The sequence below is a fragment of the Hibiscus syriacus genome, unplaced genomic scaffold, assembly GCF_006381635.1.
Source record: "Hibiscus syriacus cultivar Baekdansim isolate YM2019G1 unplaced genomic scaffold, ASM638163v2 tig00111366_pilon, whole genome shotgun sequence".
NCBI lineage: Eukaryota > Viridiplantae > Streptophyta > Magnoliopsida > Malvales > Malvaceae > Hibiscus > Hibiscus syriacus.
The window spans coordinates 1,039,435-1,051,492 of record NW_024063071.1 but is presented as its reverse complement, the minus strand read 5'-3'; the positions used below and the strand labels follow the sequence as shown (position 1 = coordinate 1,051,492).

The following is a 12,058-nucleotide window of genomic DNA, read 5'->3' as shown; positions in this document are numbered from 1 at the left end:
GATGAAATTTGAAGTTAAGTACATAAATTAGCCGGCCGGAAAACTCGGATTGGGCGGAATCGGACATCAGACCGTCGAAAGGGCATTAGGACAAACAAACATGGGCCTTTCATATCCAGAATGGCTCACAGAGTCACAGTACATCACGTGAGAGATGCCGACTTTTGTATATCCCTAATAAAACCAACCGATTTACAACATTATACTCGACAATTCTCACTCTTCGCATAGAGGGAGGAGGAAAAGAAGAAAAGAGAGAGGACGTGGGAAACTCAATTCCCCTCAAAAACCCTAATTTCAAAAATTCATTTCACCAAACGAAGTCGGAGACACTCTTTGATTTCTCTCTTTAGGCTGGGGTTGGAGTTTCTGCACCAACCGTTGCCATGTGGAGCAACAGCAACACCGGCGCTCAAATTGCGCCACCGGGAACCGGTGGATCCACCATCCCGCCGCCTCCAGCTGCTCAGCCTTCGTACACTGTGCTGGCTCCGCAGGCGACGCCAGAGGACGCTGAGGCGAAGCTAGAGGAGAAGGCTCGGAAATGGATGCAGCTGAACTCTAAGAGATATGGAGATAAAAGGAAGTTCGGTTTTGTCGAGACGCAGAAGGAGGACATGCCTCCTGAGCACGTACGGAAGATTATCAGGTCAGAGCTTTGTTATTTCAAATTTTTAGCACTTTTGAGGTCAGAGTTGAGATTTTCTATGCGTTTGGTTTTTTTTCTGGCGTTTTTTTTATTTTAGTGTTTTTGAGATTAAATATTGTTAACCTGATTAGGTCGGTTAACATGGCGTTGTCTTTTGTTTCGAGTGGTTTGCTAAGCTGGTTAGGTCGGTTCAGATAGCTTTCATTCATTTTTTTTTTCTTTTTTAATTCTCATGTTATTTTCCTTTATTTTTAAGGATATAGAGTGTTTTTAGGTTTAATCAGCTTTGCGAGAAAGCTTCGCTTAGATTCTTGTTTCTGCTATGTTTTGAAGTGATTTTTGGTTCCACCTCTTATGTTACTTTAAGACTAGAGAAAACCTTATCCTAGGAAGCTTGCATGTGACATTTTGAGAGGGGAGGAAAACAAATGATGACGTGTGGAAATTCCCAAAGGATGGCTGCTTATTGAGTTTACGTAGGGATGGGCTTAAATAGGGTGCTATGCTACAATATGATCGATATACAATATAGTGGTTCGCATAGTAGGAAAACTGATAAAATGTTGGTGGTTTTTTCACTTGTTCTTGTTGTTGGATTGGTGCATAGCATGCCCACTAGCAGTGGGCTAGTGGCTCCTGTTCTATATTCATGTTTTGCTTTGATGCCTGTTTCTCCTCAAGATGTGAGAGCTGTTCAGCTTAATATTTTTCTTTTATTTTTGAACAATTTAATTCCCACCAGTTTATCCTTAATGATATTATTTACACTTCTTTAATCTTTTATTTGAGGGAATGGCACTCTCTTGGTTGAGTTAATATGGCCACTTGTGTTCTTTTTATGCTAATCTTTATCTGATGGTATAATCGTTTTCCCTTTCTTGTGGTTTTAGTCTTTTAGGATGGTTCCTGGTTTACGCATTGGATCCAGTAATTTGAACTTTCATTGCAAGATATGCATGATGTAATAATGGTTAATTTTGTTGTCTGTTGACAGAGACCATGGGGACATGTCTTCAAAAAAATATCGCCATGATAAACGTGTGTATCTAGGGGCCCTTAAATTCATCCCACATGCAGTTTATAAGCTTCTTGAGAATATGCCAATGCCTTGGGAACAGGTTCGTGATGTGAAGGTCTTATACCATATCACAGGAGCGATCACATTTGTGAATGAAATACCATGGGTTGTTGAACCAATTTATTTAGCACAGGTATACTTAATTCCTTCCCTTCATACAACAAATTGACACCCAATCAAGTTGTCTCTCAGTTCAATTATACATGGAAGTAGTACATTGTTGTGGTTATTGATTGAATTATTTTTATTTCTACAGTGGGGTACGATGTGGATCATGATGCGGAGAGAGAAAAGAGATCGTCGTCATTTCAAGAGAATGAGGTTTCCACCATTTGATGATGAGGAACCTCCATTAGACTATGCTGATAATTTATTAGACGTTGATCCTCTAGAGCCAATTCAACTGGAGCTAGATGAAGAGGAAGATTCTGCTGTACATGCTTGGTTTTATGACCATAAGCCTCTTGTAAAAACAAAGCTTATCAACGGTCCAAGTTACAGGAAATGGCATCTCTCCCTTCCAATTATGGCAACTCTGCACCGGCTTGCTGGACAGTTGCTTTCTGATTTGATTGACCGTAATTACTTCTACTTGTTTGACATGGAGTCATTCTTCACAGCTAAAGCATTGAATATGTGCATACCTGGTTAGTCTCCTGCCTTTTGTAATACTCTAAACTTCTATTTTCCTACATTCATGAATGATTTGAATTTTGTAAGTTCGGTTGATACTCTCTTGTGGAGTCATTACTTTTGATTGATATTCATATTGCAACTATATTTGGTGAAGCTGTATTTTGAAGTTTTTTTTACTTGCGTATTGCTTGCATTTGTTGGTCCTATAATATTTTTTGGCATTTGAATCACATTTTTTTATTTGTTTCTAGTTGGGTGGGATTTGGGTAGGGCACAAGATAGGAATGGAAACTAATCTGATACTGTCTTTATGCCATGTTGTGTCTGGGATATCAGTTTTCTTTAAGATTGATAAATTATGATGTATGGTGGTTTCATTTGCTCTATTTTTATGCTACTTGAATGCTTTCTCGACTAATTGTTCATATTTGTAGGTGGTCCTAAGTTTGAACCTCTATACCGTGATATGGAGAAAGGGGACGAGGACTGGAATGAATTTAACGACATAAACAAACTAATTATCCGGTCACCTCTTAGGACAGAGTACAGAATTGCTTTTCCTCACCTTTATAACAAATTAACAATAGGCCCAGGAAAGTAAAGCTTTGTGTATATCACACTCCCATGGTTATGTACATTAAAACAGAGGACCCTGATTTACCGGCATTCTACTATGATCCTTTGATACACCCCATAACTACCACAAACAAGGAGCGGCGTGAGAAGAAAATCTATGATGACGACGACGATGATGATTTTTTCTTGCCAGAAGGGGTGGAACCTTTGCTGAACGACACACAACTTTACACTGATACCACTGCAGCTGGGATCTCTTTTATTTGCCCCGCGCCCTTTTAACATGAGATCTGGTCGGATGCGACGTGCTGAAGATATACCACTCGTCTCAGAGTGGTACAAAGAGCACTGTCCTCCATCGTACCCTGTTAAAGTGCGGGTTAGTTATCAGAAACTATTGAAATGCTTTGTGCTGAATGAGCTGCATCACAGACCTCCTAAGGCTCAAAAGAAAAAGCACTTGTTTCGGTCTCTCCAGGCAACTAAGTTTTTCCAGACGACTGAGCTTGATTGGGTTGAAGCAGGTCTTCAAGTTTGTAAGCAAGGATACAACATGCTAAACCTGTTGATACATAGGAAAAATTTGAACTATCTTCACTTGGATTATAACTTCAACTTGAAGCCTGTGAAGACTCTCACTACAAAAGAGCGCAAGAAGTCTCGTTTTGGCAATGCTTTTCATCTTTGTCGTGAGATCCTGCGTTTAACAAAGCTTGTAGTTGATGCTAATGTCCAGTTTCGACTTGGCAATGTTGATGCTTTCCAATTGGCTGATGGTCTGCAGTATACATTTTCCCATGTTGGTCAGTTGACTGGGATGTATCGTTACAAGTACCGGCTCATGAGACAGATTAGGATGTGCAAAGACTTGAAGCATTTGATTTACTACCGCTTCAATACTGGGCCTGTGGGGAAGGGACCTGGATGTGGATTTTGGGCACCAATGTGGAGGGTATGGCTGTTTTTCCTCCGTGGCATTGTTCCTCTTCTCGAAAGGTGGTTAGGAAATCTGCTTGCTCGTCAATTTGAAGGGCGTCATTCGAAAGGAGTAGCTAAGACCGTTACCAAGCAACGTGTTGAGAGCCACTTTGATCTGGAACTTCGAGCTGCTGTTATGCATGATGTACTTGATGCCATGCCAGGTGATTTTCAATAGTATTTATTTGTTATGACATCTATTTTGTAGTTGACAGTTTCTTATTCTATTATGTTCCTGATTGAACTACAGAGGGCATTAAGCAAAATAAAGCTAGAACAATATTGCAGCATCTAAGTGAGGCATGGCGCTGTTGGAAGGCAAACATTCCATGGAAGGTGATGTCCTGACATAATTTGTTTCCTTTATTTTTTACGTGTTCTTGTTGTCTCAATGTTCTGTTCTATAGGTTCCGGGTTTGCCAGTTCCCATTGAGAATATGATCCTTAGATATGTCAAGTCAAAAGCTGACTGGTGGACAAATGTTGCTCATTACAATCGTGAACGTATCAGAAGGGGTGCAACTGTTGATAAAACAGTTTGCAGGAAAATCTTGGGCAGATTGACACGACTCTGGCTGAAAGCCGAGCAAGAACGACAGCACAACTATTTGAAAGATGGACCATATGTCACTCCAGAAGAAGCAGTTGCAATTTATACTACAACTGTGCATTGGTTGGAGTCCAGAAAATTCTCTCCCATTCCGTTTCCTCCCTTGTCTTACAAGCATGATACGAAGTTACTTATCCTTGCTCTGGAGAGGTTGAAGGAGTCTTACAGTGTGGCCGTAAGATTAAACCAACTACAAAGAGAAGAATTGGGTCTAATTGAACAGGCTTATGATAATCCTCATGAGGCCTTATCTAGGATCAAGCGTCATTTACTTACCCAGCGTGCCTTTAAAGAAGTGAGTTGGTGGCTGAAAGTGATTTCTATGTTGCTTCTGAACTTCATATTAGATATCTAGATTTGAACCTAAATTTATATGGTTTTTTTTCAGGTTGGTATAGAGTTCATGGATTTGTACAGTTATTTGATTCCCGTCTATGAAATTGAGCCTCTCGAGAAGATTACAGATGCTTATCTTGACCAGTACCTCTGGTATGAAGGAGACAAGCGCCATCTGTTCCCTAATTGGATTAAGCCTGCAGATTCAGAGCCACCTCCACTACTAGTTTACAAATGGTGTCAAGGTATAAATAATTTGCAAGGGATATGGGACACAAGTGAAGGGCAGTGTGTGCTAATGCTTCAAACGAAATTTGAGAAGTTCTTTGACAAGATTGACTTGACAATGTTAAACAGGTGTGTTTTTTTTGGAAATCTTTTGCTATTCTCAGTATTGACTGTGTTGGAATCTATAATATTTCTGTGTATTTTGTAGGCTTCTACGTTTGGTTCTTGATCACAACATTGCTGATTATGTTACCGCAAAGAACAATGTGGTCTTGTCTTACAAAGATATGAGCCACACAAATTCGTATGGTCTTATACGAGGTCTTCAGTTTGCTTCTTTTGTTGTCCAGTACTATGGACTTGTTCTGGATCTCTTGCTTCTTGGATTGACTCGTGCTAGTGAGATTGCTGGGCCACCCCAGATGCCAAATGAATTTATCACATACTGGGACATGAAGGTTGAAATCCGGCATCCAATTCGTCTGTACTCTAGGTACATTGATAGGGTGCACATATTGTTCAGATTCACACATGAAGAAGCGAGGGACCTTATCCAGCGATATCTTACTGAGCACCCTGATCTGAACAATGAAAACATGGTTGGATGTAACAATAAAAATGCTGGCCAAGAGATGCGAGAATGAGGCTTATGAAACACGATGGTATGGAAAATCTTAATGATGTGGAAAATTTAGGACAAAATTAATTCAGAAGATGAGATTTCAGTTCTAATTTCTCTTTCTTTTTTTCATTTTAGTTAATCTTGGGAGAAGTGTCTTTTGGGACATGAAGAATCGTCTGCCTAGAAGCATCACGACTTTGGAATGGGAGAACAGCTTTGTTTCTGTTTACAGCAAGGATAACCCGAACCTGCTTTTTAGCATGTATGTTTTTATCCTATCTCTTTATTTGACTTTTTATTAGCTGCTTGCTGCAATCTGTGCTAAAATTATTTGGAGGAAGGTATGCTGTTGATTTGTGCCTGATTGAAAATGTTTTGGAATTCATTTTATTTCTGTATCTGAGTTTTGTTAATTTGACCTATCACTATGAGGAATTCATGATAATGTGCATTGCTCATCTGGAGCATTAAGCTAGACAATAGAAGTCCATCGATGGACTGGTTTTGAATCTTTTGATCATTGGCATAAAATTGCCTAGTGGCAAAATATATTTTGTTAACTTCGATCGTGAATTTTGATATGATTGTGTTATATGTTTGATGAGCTTTATATTCCAGTTTATATGTGAGGTTTCTGATTAGTTCTTTCTTCTGCCCTGCTAAGTTAGTTCCTGTGTACTTGCCTCTCCATTTTGGTTATGAGTGTTCCTTCCATAAACAGTTCGACTGATATGGTTTATCTCTGATGTCTAGGTGTGGTTTTGAAGTTCGGATACTTCCAAAAATAAGAATGACTCAAGAAGCATTTAGTAATACAAGGGATGGGGTCTGGAATCTGCAGAATGAACAAACGAAAGAGAGAACTGCAGTAGCTTTCTTACGTGTTGATGATGAGCACATGAAGGTATTTGAGAATCGTGCTAGGCAGATTCTTATGTCTTCTGGGTCAACAACATTCACAAAGATAGTCAACAAATGGAATACTGCCTTAATAGGTATTTATTTGATCATATTAATTCTGAATTTACTGTTTGATCTATGATATTATTGAATTTATTCCTCTTTTTCCTTTTCTGCTGAATAGGTCTTATGACTTACTTCCGTGAAGCAACTGTACATACACAAGAGCTTCTAGATCTACTTGTTAAGTGTGAAAACAAAATTCAAACTCGTATCAAGATTGGACTGAATTCAAAAATGCCTAGTCGGTATGATTATTTTTTTAACCTACATTTCTCTTTTAACACACTCATCTTTTTGCTGTTACAAGAATTTTCTTAATGAATATATGACGCCTCAGATTCCCTCCTGTCATTTTTACACTCCCAAAGAGATTGGAGGACTTGGTATGTTATCAATGGGTCACATATTGATTCCACAGAGTGATCTCCGATACAGTCAGCAGACTGATGTTGGTGTAACTCACTTTAGGAGTGGTATGAGTCATGAAGAAGACCAACTGATTCCTAATCTTTATCGGTACATTCAGGTACAAATCAATTGCACTCTTTTCTTTTTGTTTTCCTTTCCCAGATCTTGGTTGATTGTTTGATCATCTTGCTGACGTTTAAACAGCCATGGGAGAGTGAGTTCATAGACTCACAGCGTGTTTGGGCAGAGTATGCCCTGAAGAGGCAGGAAGCACAGGCACAAAATAGGCGCCTAACTCTTGAGGATTTGGAAGTGAGTTTCCTTTTTCATTTTCTGAAGCTGTTGCATTTATTGTTCACAATGCTATTTACATTTGGTATTTTACACGTGTTACATTCTTTTTCCTTCAGGAAAGAGACTACCATGAGGGAGGTTTTTAATGAGGCCTCCAACTTTTATCAAAAAAATTATTTTTTGTTCTAACAATTTATTTATTCAATGTCATTTTTAATTATATGATTTATCTTCCATAAGGAAATTGTATTCTGATGATATTTTCCTGGATTTATTAATAGGATTCATGGGATAGGGGAATACCACGTATAAATACGTTGTTTCAGAAAGATAGGCACACATTAGCATATGACAAAGGATGGAGAGTGCGCACAGACTTTAAGCAGTACCAAGTTTTGAAGCAGAATCCATTCTGGTGGACTCACCAAAGGCATGATGGCAAATTGTGGAACTTGAATAACTATCGAACTGATGTCATCCAAGCTCTGGGAGGTGTTGAGGGAATTCTAGAACATACCTTGTTTAAAGGAACATAGTAAGTATTTGTTTTTAGTTATATAATTCATACATCACTTATATGATTTCTGCGCTTTGTAATTTTATTTGGATTGTTGTGATCTTATTTATGTTTCTTTTATTCCTGAAATTACAGCTTTCCAACTTGGGAGGGTCTATTTTGGGAAAAGGCTTCTGGATTTGAGGAGTCAATGAAGTACAAGAAGCTCACTAACGCTCAGAGATCTGGTCTAAATCAGATTCCAAACCGTAGGTTTACTCTCTGGTGGTCACCTACAATCAACCGGGCTAATGTTTATGTGGGTTTTCAAGTGCAACTAGACCTAACTGGAATTTTCATGCACGGGAAGATTCCAACCCTGAAAATATCTTTGATTCAGATTTTCCGTGCTCATCTGTGGCAAAAAGTTCATGAAAGTGTGGTTATGGATCTGTGCCAAGTCTTAGATCAGGAATTGGACGCTTTAGAAATTGAAACTGTCCAGAAGGAGACAATCCATCCTAGGAAGAGTTACAAGATGAACAGCTCTTGTGCAGATATTCTTCTCTTTGCAGCTCATAGGTGGCCTATGTCAAAGCCTAGTCTTGTGGCAGAGTCCAAGGACATGTTTGATCAAAAGGCAAGCAATAAATATTGGATAGATGTACAGCTCCGTTGGGGAGATTATGATTCGCATGATATTGAGCGATATACTCGTGCCAAATTTATGGATTATACAACAGACAACATGTCCATTTATCCATCTCCCACTGGTAAAACTTTCCTCCCCCTTTTGCCTACTCTGTTATATGACTTAGCTCCTCTGGCATGATCTGATCATTTCTATCGTGATTACGTAGGGGTGATGATTGGCCTTGACCTTGCTTACAATTTGCATTCTGCTTTTGGTAACTGGTTCCCGGGATCAAAGCCTCTTCTTGCTCAGGCAATGAATAAGATCATGAAGGTAATGTGGTCATTACTGATTTAATATAGGTCAATTCGTGCTTGATAGACTTTTTATATATCTAATGTAGGTATAAATCTTAAGTGTTGTACTAATTATTTTATATCCTTAACAGTCAAATCCAGCTTTATGTCTTAAGGGAGAGGATAAGAAAAGGTTTGCAGTTGTATTCTTCTGAACCTACTGAGCCGTATCTGTCGTCCCAAAACTATGGCGAGATCTTCAGCAACCAAATCATTTGGTTTGTTGATGACACAAATGTGTATCGTGTGACAATACACAACATTTGAAGGGAATCTCACAACAAAACCTATTAATGGTGCCATCTTTATATTCAATCCGCGGACCGGACAGTTGTTCCTAAAGGTTTGTTTTATTCATATAGTTTCATTTATGAGCTAGCTCGTCCACGGTGAAGATCTCAACTGGATAACATTACTTTCTTGCAGGTAATTCACACTAGTGTTTGGGCAGGTCAAAAGCGTCTTGGTCAGCTTGCCAAGTGGAAAACTGCTGAAGAAGTTGCTGCTCTTGTGCGATCTTTGCCTGTTGAAGAACAACCCAAGCAAATCATTGTTACCAGAAAGGGAATGCTTGATCCTTTGGAGGTTCACTTACTCGATTTCCCTAACATAGTTATCAAAGGAAGTGAGCTGCAACTCCCATTCCAGGCTTGTTTGAAAATTGAGAAATTTGGAGATCTAATTTTGAAGGCTACAGAGCCACAAATGGTTTTGTTCAACATCTATGATGACTGGTTGAAGAGCATCTCATCATACACTGCATTCTCTCGACTCATTCTGATCCTTCGTGCACTTCATGTGAACAATGAGAAGGCTAAGATGTTACTGAAACCAGACAAGACAATTGTTACTGAGCCGCACCATATATGGCCATCCCTAACTGATGATCAATGGATGAAGGTACTCATTTTGTTACTCGTAGTGTATTTTCCATTCAGTTTTAGGATTGTGCATCCTTCACTGCAATGCAATACATTAAAAGATGATTTCATGGTGCAGGTTGAAGTTGCTTTAAGAGATCTCATACTCTCTGACTATGCCAAAAAGAACAATGTGAACACATCAGCCCTGACACAGTCCGAGATTCGTGATATTATCCTTGGAGCTGAGATTACTCCACCCTCACAACAGAGGCAGCAAATAGCAGAGATTGAGAAACAGGTTCTGTTCTGTTTTTGTCTTAATTTTTATGGTTGCCCATTTAGCTCAGTTTTATATCCCTAAACCTCTATTTATTTTAATCAAAAGACAACTCTTTACTAACTTAAGAGCTGTTATTTTTGAACTTGTACTTTCAGGCAAAGGAGGCAAGCCAGCTGACAGCAGTAACAACTAGGACAACAAACGTGCATGGTGATGAGCTCATTGTCACCACTACAAGTCCCTATGAGCAAGCAGCATTTGGGTCCAAGACGGATTGGCGTGTTAGAGCAATATCTGCTACTAATCTTTATCTTCGAGTCAATCATATATATGTGAACTCAGAGGACATAAAGGTATATATCCTCTCTTATGTGATATTTTTTATCCAACAAAAAATAAGAATTATTTGAGATGAATTGATTGATCTAGATTCTGGAGCTTATCTATCTGCTGATCTGATTAAATTTTAATTATGCAGGAAACTGGGTACACTTATATCATGCCAAAGAACATTTTAAAGAAGTTCATCTGTATAGCAGATCTCCGGACTCAAATTGTTGGATACTTTTATGGAATAAGCCCTCCCGACAATCCCCAGGTTAAGGAAATTCGATGCATTGCCATGCCGCCACAATGGGGTACTCATCAGCAAGTGAATCTTCCATCAGCTCTTCCAGAACACGATTTCTTGAATGACCTAGAGCCTTTGGGTTGGCTGCACACACAGCCTAATGAGCTTCCTCAATTATCGCCACAGGTTTGTGTTTAGTGTATTTACTGATGTTCACTTTAGTCTAATACTCGAGTGTGTCGTAGTCCATCACTTCAAATTGAATGCTATAAAACTTATTTTTCTTATTATTGCATTTGTAACCACAGGATGTCACATCCCATGCTCGGATTTTAGAGAACAACAAGCAGTGGGATGGAGAGAAGTGCATAATGTTGACATGCAGTTTCACTCCAGGTTCATGCTCTTTAACAGCGTACAAGCTTACACCGAGTGGTTACGAATGGGGACGGGTTAACAAAGATACAGGAAGCAACCCTCATGGTTACCTCCCAACTCATTATGAGAAGGTGCAGATGCTCCTAAGTGATCGATTCCTCGGATTTTATATGGTAAGAGAGGCTCATCCCAATGTTGTCGAACTTGCTTTATACGATGACATACTTGTGAATTCTGATGGTGGTTGGTTTTTGTTTTGACAGATTCCGGACAACGGTCCATGGAATTACAATTTCATGGGAGTGAAGCACACGGTAAGCATGAAATATGGGGTGAAGCTTGGGACACCTAAAGAATACTACAATGAAGAGCATAGGCCGACACATTTCCTGGAGTTCAGCATCTTGGAAGAAGGTGAAACTGCCGAAGGGGATCGGGAGGATACTTTTACCTAGGTATGCCCAATATCTGTGTTTACAAAAATAAAGTGTATGGTAATAGAGATTTGTATTAGGACGTATGGGCTTCATCTGCAAGTCAACATTGAATTAATATAAAGATTTTGTTTCAACGAGAGATTGCTCTTTCCTATTTTGATAGTTACAAAGATAAAACAATTCAATATAAAATTTAAATTAACTTTTATTTATCATCACAAATTAAAATAAAGGCATTTTCTTCTAAAAAAGGGTATTTTAGAATACCTTCTATTGTTCGACAAGGTTGCCAGTTCAGATTAAGATTCCAGTATTTTCCATTACCAGCTCTCGAACCTTTGCAAGGTTGAAGTGATGATCACTTAACCACCGAGGACAAGGGGAGAGCTAGTAACCCACTTTGCCTACTTTTTTTATTTTAACAAGGTGGCCAGTTTTTTGGGGGTGTTGTCACTTTTAAGTAATTCGATTATGGTGTCCGTTAAAATTATTGTTTTGATTATAAGATAGCATTTAATTATAATTTTTTTAAACTATTGATAACATATATACATCCTACTGTTCGAATTCAAGATCTTTAAGGAGAATGATATTATTTTTATCTATTATATTTATCTATTATAAGTGTACTAATTTTAATGTAATGTGAGAAATTTAGTTCTTGT

General features: G+C 38.7%; 1 pseudogene; it reads left to right on the top strand.

Annotated features, from left to right (window-relative positions):
• Positions 1 to 190: 190 nt before the first annotated feature.
• Positions 191 to 11,443, top strand: LOC120159401 (annotated as a pseudogene).
• The last annotated feature ends 615 nt before the right edge of the window (positions 11,444 to 12,058 follow it).